This window comes from Bufo gargarizans, chromosome 6, assembly GCF_014858855.1.
Source record: "Bufo gargarizans isolate SCDJY-AF-19 chromosome 6, ASM1485885v1, whole genome shotgun sequence".
Classification (NCBI taxonomy): domain Eukaryota; kingdom Metazoa; phylum Chordata; class Amphibia; order Anura; family Bufonidae; genus Bufo; species Bufo gargarizans.
Window position 1 is genome coordinate 122593390 of NC_058085.1, and position 12052 is coordinate 122605441.

The 12052-nt window shown below is 42.8% G+C and overlaps 1 pseudogene; it reads right to left on the bottom strand.

The window, feature by feature from the left end:
• Positions 1 to 451: 451 nt before the first annotated feature.
• Positions 452 to 1391, bottom strand: LOC122942016 (annotated as a pseudogene).
• Positions 1392 to 12052: the final 10661 nt, after the last annotated feature.

Genomic DNA, 12052 nt, shown 5'->3' on the forward strand with positions numbered 1-12052 from the left:
ATCTGTCACACCAGTAAGTGAATACATCTAAGGTACTTTTTAGTAGTTAATGATTGTGTATAATTAGTTAGATTATAATCAAATATCCACATGACAGGTTCCCTTTAAGTTTGCTTTGATGAAAAAGAGGAGAGACAATAATAATATTTCAGATATTTGTATATTGCAATTTATTTATAAAATCAAATGTTAATATTCAGAGAAGCAATAGAAATGACAGGGAATTATACATTGTCATACCCAGTATACTGTATTAACTCATTCACCAGTCTAATAAGGTGTTACGATGAAATGTCAATAGTTAGGCAGCATATATACTGTACATGTGTATTGTGATCTTCAGCTCATACATTACGCGAATGTATTATGGTCATTGTAGTGTATGCAAGTCATATTTTTTCATTAACAGAGGATCTGGAATCAGAGTTTGGTCACATTTTAGCATTTTACATTATGGTGATATGAAAAGATTTAAGTCACATGCAAATTTTTTTTTTGTTTTGTTGACATAGAATGCCTTGTTGTTCTTAAATTGTTTCACCAAGTCAGCAAGGACCTCTATTTTCTCGTTAAGTCAATCTCCAGTGGTGGTACAACATCCTAGGACATGCCTCTTGTGTCCTTTCATCTTCCACAGTCCCAGCTCTTCGGAGAGTTCTCGGGGCGCCTGGCACCTGGTAGATCTTGCTTATTGGCCATCACCACAAAGGGGACTCCTCTCATTTCATCACTCGCAAGCATGACAAATTGTAAAGATATGTACTCCGCACACCTTGAGTCCAGTGTGGGTGCCCGTGAGAGTGGTAAAACAAGAGTAGGGTTAATCCACGGCACTCCAAATTATCGTGCAATTTTATTTTATTTTTTTACATTTTATTCTCTTTGCACATTATCTTTTGTATACATGTATACAAGTAAATCATTAGTATGTAGCCACATAAGACATAATTCCCGGACGTTTCGGTCTGGTACGACCTTCCTCAGCGGGGTCTTGGTGGCAGGGCAGTAAGTCTGGCTTCCAGAAATCTCTCAGGGTCATCACTGTCCACGACAAATATAAGCCCATCTGTGTTTTGATAGTAATGTTACCACAGAGGTCTAATTATAGTCCTGTCCTGACTGCCCAAATCCCACACAGTGAAGGTGACATTACCTGTGGGTTCTACCGTTTCTACATTGAACCCAGCGGTATGTATTGTAGTGCAGCTTTAGCCTGTAAAGGATGGTTGTCTTCCCAGCAGTATCCACACCCATTACCAGGATCTGTGCTTTGTATCCAGTAAACTTCTTTAGGGTTTGGTGGAGGCTGATCAGGAGTAGACCCATAGTTTAAGAATGTTCTCTTCTTGGCTGTATAAAAAAGCAGGTTGGTTCTTTGCTCGCCACCTATACACTATCCTTTCACATGTCAATCCTACCAGTGCTCATAACAACTACAGAAGCACGTGTCTAGTATTTCCTGGTTACTCTATCATCCTGTGCTGTGTTGGAAGATTTCACTACAACCTGTTATGACAGGGACTCTGACGAGAACTACAAGGGAAGTGACTTAATGACTATCCTCCCTAAATTTGTAAACATGCAACTTAATGCTTTAAGTTGCATGTTTACCCTTTCAGAAACTTGCTACCTGTTATCAAACGCCTGATGACTTAACGCATTCCCACAGTTCCCTGGAACCAGTTTGACGTGGCTTCTCCAGAAGACAGTTCTGTAACACTGAGACAGAGATCAGAGTTCCTTGTACTTAAAGATACTAATACCCAACAGGGTAAAACAGAGTTTGAAATGGTGGGTAAAACAGAGTTTGAAATCTGTCACTAGGGATCCCGTGAACTTTAAATCCGTATATCTTAGTAACAACAGATGCCAGCAAGACAGATTGGGAGGCCAAGGTCCAGGACCTTTATTTTCAGGATCGTTGGCATCAAGATCTTTCCCATAGATAATTGAACTACACGGAATTAAGAGCAGTTCTGGAGACCTTCCTCAAGGCAGAGGACCTTCTAAAGGGTCAGCATGTCCAAGTACTATCAGTATAACAACTGTATACTTCCTAAAACAAAAGGAGGATTCAAAATATCCTCCCCTTCAGTCTTTGCACCTAGCTGAAGATCTGATCTGCTAAAGATCAGTTCTGTTGATCACAGCAGTCCACCTAAAAAGGAAAGAATATGTCACGGCAGACCTCCTGAGCAGGCGTACCATCAATCCTGGAGAATAGTCTCTCAAGAGAGAAATTTTTTAACAACTGTGCACAAAATTGGGGACTCCCCGGGTGGATCTCTACGCCACGAGAAAGAACACCCAAGTGCATTCTTTCTTTTCACTAAATCAGTGGGACAGACAGGTCGCTTTATCCCAAAAATGGAATATGGATCTGGCATATGTGTTTCCACCTTTCCTTCTAATTTCAGCAGTCCGAAGTCCTCAGAACTGCAAATATGCTGTTCACATGGGGCAGTACTGCATGCGACTGTTGTTGCTATAGCGGCCATACCGGGTGCTACCATTTGTTGCCGAAATACCGCCCGGCCCCATTTACTATAGTATAACAGCCTGCCAGATCTGTTTACCGCAAATGTGAAACAGCCCTAAGGCTCACACTTCAGTTATTTGGTCAGTTATTTCCATCAGTTATTGTGAGCCAAAATCACTAGTAAAGCCTACACAGCGATAAGGTATGATGGAAATATTTCCTCCTGTTCTATGTTTTTGACTCACAATACCTAATGGAAATAAAAAGAAACGTATTAGGCCTGGTTCACAGTATTTGATCAGTTTATTCCATCAGTAAGTCCTCATGCACAAGACTGTTGTTTTTTTCCGCATCCGAGCCGCATTATTTGCGGCTTGGATCCGGACCCATTTACTTCAATGGGACCGCAAAAGATGTGGACAGCACTCCGTGTGATTTCTGCATCCATTGCTCTGTTCCGTGGTCTGCAAAAAAAATATAACCTGTCCTGTTCTTGTCCGTTTTGTGGACAAGAATAGGCAGGTATATTAATGGCTGTCTGTGCCGTTCCGCAAATTGCGGAATGCACGCGGACGCCATCCGTGTTTTGCGGATCCACAGTTTGCGGACCGCAAAACACACAACAGTCGTGTGCATGAGGCCTTATTGTAAGCCAAAACCAGGTGCGGGTCAAAAACATGGAACAGGTCAAAATCTTTCCATTATATCTTATCGCTGAGTAGACTTCACTACTGGTTTTATCTCACAATAACTGTACAAAAAGCTGATGTGTGAACTGGGCCTTAGCAGACTGTATTGGGGCTAATACCTTCTTGGTCTCAGTCTGGTTTCTGGAAATAATACATTGTAATATTTTGTTAATTCATTTTTTGTTCCACTTTTTCTGCACTGTGAGATCTACCTCTCCTGTAGACCACCAGTTTTAGATGCTGGAGTAAAGTTTGTTTCAAACAAACAAAACCAATAACACAATAATAACATGTGAGTTTTTTCTGTTTCGTTTTTTCTTTGTGTGCGTGCAGTAACGTAACATTTACCAGATAATTCCTCTATATTTTTTTTTAAATTGCAAGCAAAAGGTGGCTAATTTGAAGAACCTAGAATATGACATATTTTCAGTTGTTTCACACTTTGTTATGTATATAATTCCACTGAGGAAGGGGTAACAATAGACCCCGAAACGCGTTTGGTGCTAGGACCCCTGGATGGACTTGGACTCTGTGCGCTATCACACCGCCCGCATCAAAATTACTCCTGTCTTCAACTGCAGACCCTACACGCACTTCTGAGGACAGGCTGTAAGAGTCTATCACGCTCACCTATACAGCAAGCTCAGCGTGGTACAAGGAGTCTGTAAACTTACCCAAGTGCCGGCTCTTAGACCTACGGAGCGGCGCCGGGAAGACAGCAAAGGGAGTGTGACCATCAGCGAACATCCCTGAATTACAACACGGACATAGCGGCGGATGCACAAGTGTACAGCGAAACAGTGAGTAATTGCGGGATGCCGCTTTAATAGATCACTGCAACTATATCGCTATTTCGGTCTAGTGGAGGACTTATACAACACTCCCATAAACGACCTTTCCTACATCCAAATTCAGTTGGAGGGACAGCAAATTGGAGATCTTGTTTCACCCCTTAAATACCCAGAGACATTCTATATATATTTATATATTTTTATATATATTCTATTTTATTTGTTTTACTCTATGTGTGATCGGTACCAATCATTTGAGGAATCTTTTTTATTGTATTGCATTTTTTCATTTATATTGCATGTTTTATTATCTAAAATAGGGAAGTATTAACTGTTTATGTGCGGTATTATTAATAAACTATGAGGTTCCCATATTAAGAGAGTGCCCAGTATCTGTTTTATATAATTCCACATGTGTTAATTCATAGTTTTGATGCCTTCAGTGTGAATCTACAATTTTCATAGTCATGAAAATAAAGAAAACTCTTTGAATGAGAAGGTGTGTCCAAACTTTTGGTCTGTACTGTATATATATATAAACGAATAAGCCAGCAGCACACCATTAAGATAAAAAAAACACATGTGGTTTATTCACCCAGTGTCATGTAGCGACGTTTCAACCGCTTATTGCGGTCTTTCTCAAGCTATGTGACCGCAACAAGCAGTTGAAACGTCGCTACATGACACTGGGTGAATAAACCACACGTGTTTTTTTTATCTTAATGGTGTGCTGCTGGCTTCTTTCTTCTTTTTGAATGGGACCTTGGTGCTGGTTCATATTGGCATGATTTTACACCCAACCGACAAATGTGCTGCATCTTCATCTTCCATTTCTAGATATATATATATATATATATATATATGTCCTGCCGGCACAGGATTATGAGATGTACTTAACGAGCTGTTCCGTATATCTGGACAAATTCAGAAAGGAGCAGGAGGTGATTAAAAAGTGTAAATGGCTACGAGATGAGGAGGATTACAAACGTGGAAATGTATACTCCTGGCATGAACCGAGAGGCCAGAGACGCCAGCCCAACTATGGCGGTAACAACAACCCAAGGAAATATGTGGACAACTCCAGGAATAAATTGGCACCTTCCACAGTAATGGGATCCACACAAGTTGAGCAGCAGGATGATCGTTTTTTAGGAGTGGGCCTAGATCCAAAAGGACCAGACGTGGCGGACAAAGACAGCATAGATTGAGAAACGGAACAACGCACAGCAAGAAGCCGGCCTGTGAGGAAAATAGATCAGTAGTGGTAAATATATCCTCCCACGTACTTACTGATGCACAGACTGAACTTTTGTCTAAGGGTCTGTCATATTGCCCTTCAGTGGGTGTGGACTGGTTCCAACTTGAAGTTGACCTACAGCGGTTTTTCAGGAATATTAAACTTAAAATGTGGTTCTCTGATGAAAATAGACATGTGTCTAGTGGTGAAAGTGTTAACAGTTGTGAGCTCTCACTCCGCGATGTTGGTTTACACACGAAGAGCGACTTCACCCCACAGTTAGGGCAGACATTAACAAGCTTAAGGGTCCTCTGCAGAAGAGTGGCTTAAGACACCCAAATATGACAACAGCAGAGATAGAGGCTCTAGATGAGCTGTGCAACAACGGTTCCCTCACTGTCAAACCCGCTGATAAAAAATCATGACCCCAAGTTTGATGTAATTAGAACCATCACTAGGGTGCTTGATCAAGCTAGGATGGGAGGTCTGATTGACGGATCCCTGTACACTTACCTACTGGTGACACAACCTAAGACACCATTAACCACTTCACCCCCCCCCCAGCTTAAACACCCTTAATGACCAGACCACTTTTTACAATTCTGCACTACACTACTTTCACCGTTTATTGCTCGGTCATGCAACTTACCACCCAAATGAATTTTACCTCCTTTTCTTCTCACTAATAGAGCTTTCATTTGGTGGTATTTCATTGCTGCTGACATTTTTACTTTTTTTGTTATTAATCGAAATTTAACAACATTTTTGCAAAAAAATGACATTTTTCACTTTCAGTTGTAAAATTTTTCTAAAAAAAGACATCTATATATAAATTTTTCTCTAAATTTATTGTTCTACATGTCTTTGATTAAAAAAAAATGTTTGGGTAAAAAAAAATGGTTTGGGTAAAAGTTATAGCGTTTACAGACTGTGGTACAAAAATGTGAATTTCCGCTTTTTGAAGCAGTTCTGACTTTCTGAGCACCTGTTATGTTTCCTGAGGTTCTACAATGCCCAGACAGTAGAAAAACCCCACAAATAACCCCATTTCAGAAAGTAGACACCCTAAGGCAGGCATCTCAAACTGCGGCCCTCCAGCTGTTGCAAAACTACAACTCCCACAATGCCCTGCTGTAGGCTGATACCTGTAGGCTGTCTGGACATTGTGGGAGTTGTAGTTTTGCAACAGCTGGAGGGCCGCAGTTTGAGATCCCTGCCCTAAGGTATTCGCTGATGGGCATAGTGAGTTCATAGAACTTTTTATTTTTTATCACAAGTTAGCGGAAAGTGATGAATTCTTTTTTTTTTTTTTTTTCTTACAAGGTCTCATATTCCACTAACTTGTGACAAAAAATAAAAACTTCCATGAACTCACTATACCCATAATGAAATACCTTGGGGTGTCTTCTTTCCAAAATGGGGTGACTTGTGGGGTAGTTATACTGCCCTGGCATTTTAGGGGCCCAAATGCGTGTGAAGTAGTTTGAAATCAAAATCTGTAAAAAATGGCCGGTGAAATCCGAAAGGTGCTCTTTGGAATGTGGGCCCCTTTGCCCACCTAGGCTGCAAAAATGTGTCACACATGTGGTATCGCCATACTCAGGAGAAGTTGGGTAATGTGTTTTGGGGTGTCATTTTACATATACCCATGCTGGGTGAGATTAATATCTTGGTCAAATGCCAACTTTGTATAAAAAAATTGGAAAAGTTGTCTTTTGCCGAGATATTTCTCTCACCCATCATGTGTATATGTAAAAAGACACCCAAAAACACATTGCCCAACTTATCCTGAGTACGGCGATACCACATGTGCGACACTTTTTTGCAGCCTAGGTGCGTAAAGGGGCCCAAATTCTAAAGAGCACCTTTAGGATTTCACAGGGCATTTTTTACGCATTTGGATTTCAAACTACTTCTCACGCTTTAGGTCCCCTAAATGCCAGGGCAGTATAAATACCCCACAAGTGACCCCATTCTGGAAAGAAGACACCCCAAGGTATTCCGTGAGGGGCATGGCGAGTTCCTAGAATTTTTTATTTTTTGTCACAAGTTAGCGGAAAATGATGATTTATTTTTCTTACAAAGTCTCATATTCCACTAACTTGTGACAAAAAATAAAAACTTCCATGAACTCACTATGCCCATCACAAAATACCTTGGGGTGTCTTCTTTCCAAAATGGGGTCACTTGTGGGGTAGTTATACTGCCCTGGCATTTTAGGGGCCCAAATGTGTGAGAAGTAGTTTGAAATCAAAATCTGTTAAAAATGCCCTGTGAAATCCGAAAGGTGCTCTTTGGAATGTGGGCCCATTTGCCCACCTAGGCTGCAAAAAAGTGTCACACATCTGGTATCGTCGTACTCAGGAGAAGTTGGGGAATGTGTTTTGGGGTGTCTTTTACATATACCCATGCTGGGTGAGAGAAATATCTCGGCAAAATACAAATTTTCCTATTTTTTTATACAAAGTTGGCATTTGACCAAGATATTTATCTCACCCAGCATGGGTATATGTAAAATGACACCCCAAAACACATTCCCCAACTTCTCCTGAGTACGGTGATACCACATGTGTGACACTTTTTTGCAGCCTAGATACGCAAAGGGGCCCAAATACTTTTTAGGAGGGCATTTTTAGACATTTGGATCCCAGACTTCTTCTCACGCTTTAGGGCCCCTAAAAATCCAGGGCAGTATAAATACCCCACATGTGACCCCATTTTGGAAAAAAAGACACCCATGGCATGGACATGGCGAGTTCATAGAATTTTAGTTTTTTTTGGCACAAGTTAGCGGAAATTTTTTATTTTTTTTTCTCACAAAGTCTCCCTTTCCGCTGACTTGGGACAAAAATTTAAATCTTTCATGGACTCAATATGCCCCTCACGGAATACCTTGAGGTGTCTTCTTTCCGAAATGGGGTCACATGTGGGGTATTTATACTGCCCTGGCATTTTAGGGGCCCTAAAGCGTGAGAGAAGTCTGGAATATAATGTCTAAAAAATTTTACGCATTTGGATTCTGTGAGGGGTATGGTGAGTTCATGTGAGATTTTATTTTTTGACACAAGTTAGTGGAATATGAGACTTTGTAAGAATAAAAAAAATAATAATAATAATCAATTTCCGCTAACTTGTGCCCAAAAAATGTCTGAATGGAGCCTTACAGGGGGGTGATCAATGACAGGGGGGTGATCAGGGAGTCTATATGGGGTGATCACCACCCTGTCATTGATCACCCCCCTGTAAGGCTCCGATTCATGGATGCGTGGATCCGTAAAACACATACGGACGTCTGAATGGAGCCTTACAGGGGGGTGATCATCCCATATAGACTCCCTGATCACCCCCCTGTAAGGCTCCATTCAGACGTCCATATGTGTTTTGCGGATCCGATCCATGGATGCGTGGATCCGTAAAACACATACGGACGTCTGAATGGAGCCTTACAGTGGGGTGATCAATGACAGGGGGGTGATCAATGACAGGGGGGTGATCAATGACAGGGGGTGATCAGGGAGTGTATATGGGGTGATCACCCCCCGTCATTGATCACCCCCCTGTAAGGCTCCATTCAGACGTCCATATGTGTTTTGCGGATCCGATCCATAGATGCATGGATCCGTAAAACACATACGGACATCTGAATGGAGCCTTACGGGGGGTGATCAATGACAGGGGGGTGATCAATGACAGGGGGGTGATCAAGGAGTCTATATGGGGTGATCAGGGGTTCATAAGAGGTTAATAAGTGACGGGGGGGGGGGTGTAGTGTAGTTTTGTTTGGTGCTACTTTACAGAGCTACCTGTGTCCTCTGGTGGTCGATCCAAGCAAAAGGGACCACCAGAGGACCAGGTAGCAGGTATATTAGACGCTGTTATCAAAACAGCGTCTAATATACCTGTTAGATGTTAAAATAATCGCATCTACAGCATGCCAGCGAACGATCGCCGCTGGTAGGCTGTAGATCGAGTCTCTTACCTTCCGATCCTGTGAACGCACGTGCCTGTGTGCGCGCGTTCACAGGAAATCTCGCCTCTCGCGAGATGACGCACGGATGCGTCCAGGAGGAATGAATCGACCGCCTACAGGACGCATCCGTGCGTTAGGCAGTCCTGGGGAGGTTAATATACGTGTTACCCAAGAATAACAAATGCCTCAACAATCCTCCAGGAAGACCCATAGTGTCTGGGAGGGAGTCAGTGTTTTCTAACATAGCCATTTTTCTTGACAGGATTCTCCGTCAATTTGCAGTTGCAGTTGACTCTTAAATACGAGACACTGGCGACTTCCTGGATAAAATTGCACGGGTGGTAGTTAAGCCAGGCACTATACTGGCATCATTCGATGTGGTTAGCCTCTACACCTCTATCAATCATGATAGAGGTGTGGAGGCTGTCAGGAAGTGCTTGATGAGCACACAATACACCAATAAATGTAGAGAATTTATCATTGATCTGCTCGGTGTAGTGCTGAGGGACAATTATTTCGCTTTCCAAGATGGCTTCTATCCACAACTGCGAGGAACCGCAATGGGTTCAAATATGGCACCAACTTACGCCAACATTTTTATGTCGGGCCTGGAGGCAGAGCACGTCTATGTGTCCCACCACTTCAGCCATGTGCGAACCGAATGGATCCTGAGATCCAGTTTACACTCACTCCACCGAGCAGGTTCAATTCTTAGACACAATGGTAAAGATACAAGGGACGGTACTGATGACCGATCCGTTCATTAAATCGGCAGACTGTAATAAATTGCTGAGATGTGAGAGCTGTCACCCGCGTTCCATGGTGAAATCGCGGCCACGGAGTCAGTTTCTCCGGGTTCAGCGAATAGTGAAGGACCCACAACTATGTGAATTGAGACTGACAGAAATGTCTGAAAAATTCACTGACAGAGGTTACCCTAGAAAACTGGTCCAGAAACATCTGGTCCCTCTGAGGCGGTCACTAAACAAGCCGCAAACAGGGTACCATTTATCTCCACGTATACAGAAGGGAGCTATCAGATAGCAGGAGTCATTAAAAAACACTGGCCCATACTGAAAAGCAACCTTGGTAATATAAAAGAATTTACCGTGCCCCCGCTCATGTCCTACAGAAGAACAAAGAATCTACGCGACAAATTGGTTAAAGCTGAGGCAGTTGGTGAGAAAACACTGGTTCAAACTTATATAGGTCACAAAAGATACGGATGTTACCCATGTCTAAACTGCGTGAACTGTAGTTATATGTTAAAAGGGGAAAAATTCACGCATCCAGTACTGGGAATACAGTTTGAGATAAGACACTTCCTCACTTGTAATAGCTCATTTGTCATCTATTTATTGTCCTGTCTGTGTGATCTCTTCTATGTTGGAGAGACCACGTGTGATGTAAAAACAAGGTTAAATTACCACAGGTACTCAATTCGTCAAAAACGGAGGGTTCTCCCTGTGCCCAAGCACTTTGTAGAGGCTGGACACAGAGAGAAGGATCTTAAATTCAGGGTTATTGATCATATCCGCCCCCCCCCCGAAAAGAGGAGGTAATAGAGAACGTATACTGAAACAGCAGGAAATTATGTGGATTCACCGGCTACGTACACTCAAACCTGATGGCCTAAATACAGAATGCAGGTGGGATTTATGTGGATAGGATGTGCAGTCTACTCATTAGACGTGGGGGGTCGAATCCGCCGAGTCTGGTATGGGGAATATAACAACAGTGTTTATTTGAATAAGCTGATTTGTAATTTTCTATTTTCTACTTATAATTTTTGTAGAGCTCTTGGATGGGCCTTAGGGCCATTTGTCGATCGTCATTGGAGGATACCGTCGGTGATTTTTTGTCCGCGAGCTTGGCTGTTCTCATCGCATGAAGTAAAGGTGGACATCAGTGGGAGCAACCCTTAGTGTGTAGTTGTTAATTTCAATTTTTACAGGATAGTGCGTAGAAACTGGTTTAAATACTGTTGTTCCAGTATGAATTATGCATGAATTACACGCACCATGACACACAGTTTTTTTGTAGAGTGGGGGCCTATACACATTAAATCTACCTACTTGTGAGAGTGAGGTGGGTGAGGGGGGTGATGGTGGGTGCCACTACGGGTCCCCGGGCTGCCGACTGGGAAACCGGTGGACAGCCTGGGGATCGGTGTTGAAAGGTGAGACTAACGTGGTCTTCGCCGGCGACCTAGTGCCCCCCAATCAACCTTCCTTATGGCCCACGGAGATATATGTGATGTTTGGGTGTACGTTCGCTTTGGCGATCACTTCGGTTTCTCCCACTGATGTATAACCTGGATGCAAACATTCCAGGTTACTATGACCACAGCCACGCCCCTTGCAGCTCAGTGGATGTGGCTGTGTCACATGGTTTCCCCCCTCCTCCTGGCGCTGCTGCGCGTGCGGTGCGCTCCATGCTGAGAAGCTGCGTTCCATTGAACGTGTGAGCGTGGGCACGTGACGCAGGCCGAGAGGGGGTTGGTTACAGTCGGACCCGGCGCATGCGCAGAGCTGAGATGGGGACGCCAATACTCGCTGACATGCAGATACATCGATGGTAGGCCCTTTGTTTTTAAAGCTTTATGTTATACAGCCGCAACTCTTTGATCAATGAGAATGTTTTTAACCCCTGACATAACGAGCACTTTTTGAATATGATCCATACAGGCTCTTGGCCCCGACTCGTTGGAGGAATGGGGGCATAGAGAGATACATATGTATGATTTACTTTGTGCACAGTAATTTTACACTTGTATCACTATTGTAATTGTTTCACAATTTTGTACTATTTAGTATTTATTCACGTTTATGATATTGGTATAGAGAGCGTCATATGACGCAACACAGATGCTGATCATGTGACTGA